We start from the raw sequence: 5,000 nt of genomic DNA on the forward strand, positions 1-5,000 counted from the left end.
TTTGTACTGCAGCCTTTAGTGTTTAGTTTATATTAGTCTGTACTGCGGCCTTTAGTGTTTAGTTTATATTAGTCTGTACTGCGGCCTTTAGTGTTTAGTTTATATTAGTCTGTACTGCGGCCTTTAGTGTTTAGTTTATATTAGTCTGTACTGCGGCCTTTAGTGTTTAGTTTATATTAGTCTGTACTGCGGCCTTTAGTGTTTAGTTTATATTAGTCTGTACTGCGGCCTTTAGTGATTAGTTTATATTAGTCTGTACTGCGGCCTTTAGTGTTTAGTTTATATTAGTCTGTACTGCGGCCTTTAGTGTTTAGTTTATATTAGTCTGTACTGCGGCCTTTAGTGTTTAGTTTATATTAGTCTGTACTGCGGCCTTAAGTGTTTAGTTTATATTAGTCTGTACTGCGGCCTTTAGTGTTTCGTTTATATTAGTCTGTACTGCGGCCTTTAGTGTTTAGTTTATATTAGTCTGTACTGCGGCCTTAAGTGTTTAGTTTATATTAGTCTGTACTGCGGTCTGTGGTGTTTAGTTTATATTAGTCTGTACTGCGGCCTTTAGTGTTTAGTTTATATTAGTCTGTACTGCGGCCTTTAGTGATTAGTTTATATTAGTCTGTACTGCGGCCTTTAGTGTTTAGGTTTTATTAGTCTGTACTGCGGCCTTTAGTGTTTAGTTATATTAGTCTGTACTGCGGCCTTTAGTGTTTAGTTTATATTAGTCTGTACTGCGGCCTTTAGTGTTTAGTTTATATTAGTCTGTACTGCGGCCTTTAGTGTTTAGTTTATATTAGTCTGTACTGCGGCCTGTGGTGTTTAGTTTATATTAGTCTGTACTGCGGCCTGTGGTGTTTAGTTTATATTAGTCTGTACTGCGGCCTTTAGTGTTTAGTTTATATTAGTCTGTACTGCGGTCTGTAGTGTTTAGTTTATATTAGTCTGTACTGCGGTCTGTGGTGTTTAGTTTATATTAGTCTGTACTGCGCCTTTAGTGTTTAGTTTATATTAGTCTGTACTTGCGGCCTTTAGTGTTTAGTTTATATTATCGTCTGTACTGCGGCCTTTAGTGTTTAGTTTATATTAGTCTGTACTGCAGCCTTTAGTGTTTAGTTTATATTAGTCTGTACTGCGGCCTTTAGTGTTTAGTTTATATTAGTCTGTACTGCGGTCTGTGGTGTTTAAAGGCTAGACCGTTTCAGTTGTATCTTCAGGGAGCTGTGATTTAGTTTCACTTAGACTAGTTGCCAAACGTCGTGCTGCCTGTTTATAAGATGGAGCGGTATTTTAATGTAGGATTCTTTAAACTCAGAATCTAGAAAGGCTTTTGGGCGTCCGATCGTTGGTTAATTGTTTAGCAACCGTAATATTATTCCCTTTTTGTCCTTTGAAAGGGAAAGGTGAGGGGGGATTGGAATCTGTGAACTGACCGCTAGATGGCACTAATTCCTTCATACTACACCTTTAACTTTGTGCGTGTGTGTGTGTGTGTGTGTGTGTGTGTGTGTGTGTGGGTGTGTGTGTGTGTGTGTGTGTGTGTGTGTGTGTGTGTGTGTGTGTGTGTGTGTGTGGTGTGTGTGTGTGTGTGTGTGTGTGTGTGTGTGTGGTGTGCGTGTGTGTGTGTAGGACTCTGCTGGTTCTCTGCTTGCTGGCGAGGATGGGCCTAACAGCACCGGTTGAGGGTATTTATAATGAATCCACTATCAACACAGTATCAATACATTACCTATACATTATTGATATATAACCAATACATTATCATCGCATTATCAATACATTGCCAATACATTATTAATATATGATCAATACATTACCAATATATGTTCAATTCATTACCTTAGAAAACAACAATATCATAGAATATGAATCTACAATAGTAATGTAGAATATGAATCTTGAATAGTAATGAAAAATATTAGTCTAGAATATATGAATGTAACATATGTAGAATATTAATCTGCGATATAATTGTAGAGAATATTAATGTACAATAGGAATATCCAATATTAATATAGAATATATTTTTACAGAGAGGGCAGGTGTTCTTCTGAAACATCTCAATGGTGAAAACACACACACACACACACACACACACACACACACACACACACACACACACACACACACACACACACACACACACACACACACACACACACACACACACACACACACACAGACCTCTCTCTCAAGACCCTTCATACAGAGCCTCCATACAGAGCCTTCATACAGAGCCTTCATACAGAGCCTTCATATAGAGCCTTCACACAGAGCCTTCATACAGAGCCTCCATACAGAGCCTTCATACAGAGCCTTCATACAGAGCCTTCATACAGAGCCTTCATATAGAGCCTCATACAGAGCCTCATACAGAGCCTCCATATAGAGCCTTCATACAGAGCCTCCATATAGAGCCTTCATACAGAGCCTTCATACAGAGCCTTCATACAGAGCCTTCATACAGAGCCTCCATAGAGCCTCCATATAGAGCCTCATACAGAGCCTCCATATAGAGCCTTCATACAGAGCCTTCATACAGAGCCTTCATACAGAGCCTTCATACAGAGCCTCCATACATAGCCTCCATATAGAGCCTTCATACAGAGCCTTCCTACAGAGCCTTCATACAGAGCCTTCCTATAGAGCCTTCATACAGAGCCTTCATATAGAGCCTTCATACAGAGCCTTCCTATAGAGCCTTCATACAGAGCCTTCATACAGAGCCTCCATATAGAGCCTTCATACAGAGCCTTCATACAGAGCCTTCATACAAAGCCTTCATACAGAGCCTTCATACAGAGCCTCATATAGAGCCTCCATACAGAGCCTTCATACAGAGCCTCCATAGAGCCTTCATACAGAGCCTTCATACAGAGCCTTCCTATAGAGCCTTCATACAGAGCCTTCATACAGAGCCTTCATATAGAGCCTCCACATTTTCTACATATTATTCATGTATTATTATATATATTATGTAGATATAATATATATATTGTATTTAAGTACATTACAACGATTGCAGGAGTCGGAAAAACCGTCAGTCCAACAGATGCTTCTGCAGTAATTAAAGGTAAACACCCCACTTTACCTGTCTGTCTCTCTACCTGTGTCCCTGTCTGTTTCTCTACCTGTGTCCCAGTCTGTTTCTCTACCTGTCTGTCTCCTTGTCTGTCTCTCTACCCATCTCCCTGTCTGTTTTTCTACCTGTCTCCCAGCCTGTTTCTCTACCTGTCTCCCAGTCTGTTTCTCTACCTGTCTCCCAGTCTGTTTCTCTACCTGTCTCCCAGTCTGTTCCTCTTCCTGTCTGTCTCTCTCTCCTCTACCCATCTCCCTGTCTGTTTTTCTACCTGTCTCCCAGTCTGTTTCTCTTCCTGTCTGTCTCTCTGTGTGTCTCTCTACCCATCTCCCTGTCTTATTCTCTACCTGTCTGTCCCTCTACGTTCCTTTCTCTCTAGCCGTCTTCCTGCCTTTCTCTGTATCCGCCTGTCTCTATACATTTGTCTCTACCTGTCTGTCTCTCTACAAGCCTCTCTCTCTACCTGTCTCTCTACCTGCCTGTCTTTGCATGTCACTCTTCCGGTCTACTACTCTTTCTCCACCGTCCGGCAGAGAGACTGGTCTACTACCTGTCTCTCTTCCAGTCTCCCTGCCTGTCTCTCACTGGTGCTATGTGTCAGAAATATCGAACCCTATCTCAATGTTTATCCATCAATATTATTCATACATATTTAAATAGGTTTTATTTTATTGATGTATAGATTATTTACCTTCTTTTTTTTCAATTTTATTTATATATTTTTTATATAGCATTTGTATATACTATATTTCATTGATGTGTACTTTATACATTATTTATACATATTATGTTGTTTGTATACATTTTATATATTATATATTTCTATTTTATGGATCTATATTTAAAAAATATTATTTATATATTATTACAAATATTATATATATTGTATTTAAGTATATTTCAACGTTTGCAGGAGTAGGAAACACCATCGGTCCAAAAGATGATTCTGCAGTCGATGAAGGTAAATACCCGTAGACTTTTAGATTTGAATGCACTTAATCCTTTAGTATGCAAGACCTTAAAGCTGCAGTATGCAAGACCTTAATGCTGCAGTAGGTAAGACCTTAAAGCTGCAGTATGCAAGACCTTAAAGCTGCAGAAGGCAAGACCTTAAAGCTGCAGTAGGTAAGACATTAAAGCTGCAGTGGGTAAGACCTTAAAGCTGCAGTATGCAATACCTTAAAGCTGCAGTAGGCAAGACCTTAAAGCTGCAGTAGGTAAGACCTTAAAGCTGCAGTAGGTAAGACCTTAAAGCTGCAGTATGCCTGACTTTAAAGCTGCAGTAGGCCAGACCTTAAAGCTGCAGTAGGTAAGACCTTAAAGCTGCAGTAGGTAAGACCTCAAAGCTGCAGTAGGTTAGACCTTAAAGCTGCAGTAGGTAAGACCTTAAAGCTGCAGTAGGTAAGACCTTAAAGCTGCAGTAGGTAAGACCTTAAATCTGCATTAGGTAAGACCTTAATGCAGCTCTAATGACCGCTCTAGACATAAAACTCTCAACTAACCTGTCTTAACCATCTGGATCTGGGGCTCAGAAACCCACCACGGACATGTGTTGAAGGCGTACCAGAGAAAAGCTGTTTCTGCTCCCCTTCCAGACCTGATCACAGACTCGCCCGACGCTGCAGAATCCCAGGAGCAGGTGAACGACCAGGAGGACCCACAGGATCTCCTAGAGAACAGTTCAGAGGAGGAGGAGGAGGAGGGAACAAAGGAGGAGAGTTCAGAGGAGGAGAGTCCAGAGGAGGAGGAGGGACCAAAAGAGGAGAGTTCAGAGCAGGAGAGTCCAGAGGAGGAGGAGGGACCAAAAGAGGAGAGTTCAGAGGAGGAGGAGGGAACAAAGAAGGAGAGTTCAGAGGAGGAGAGTCCAGAGGAGGAGGAGGGACCAGAAAAGGAAAGTTCAGAGGAAGAGGAGGAGCCAGAGTCAGACCAG

General features: G+C 41.0%; 1 protein-coding gene across 1 annotated transcript in view; it reads left to right on the forward strand.

Moving 5' to 3' along the window:
• The window catches only part of LOC130375635 (dentin sialophosphoprotein-like), a 13,253-nt gene that overhangs the window by 1,810 nt on the left and 6,443 nt on the right, over positions 1 to 5,000 (forward strand). Inside the window, exons 2-6 of the mRNA XM_056582676.1 lie at positions 1,621 to 1,676; positions 2,025 to 2,057; positions 3,017 to 3,064; positions 3,984 to 4,031; positions 4,666 to 5,000. The exon at positions 4,666 to 5,000 is cut by the window's right edge and continues 1,368 nt beyond it. The gene's annotated coding sequence lies outside the window, so the exon portion shown is untranslated. The remainder of the gene's footprint in view (positions 1 to 1,620; positions 1,677 to 2,024; positions 2,058 to 3,016; positions 3,065 to 3,983; positions 4,032 to 4,665) is intronic.

This window comes from Gadus chalcogrammus, chromosome 22 (assembly GCF_026213295.1).
Source record: "Gadus chalcogrammus isolate NIFS_2021 chromosome 22, NIFS_Gcha_1.0, whole genome shotgun sequence".
NCBI lineage: Eukaryota > Metazoa > Chordata > Actinopteri > Gadiformes > Gadidae > Gadus > Gadus chalcogrammus.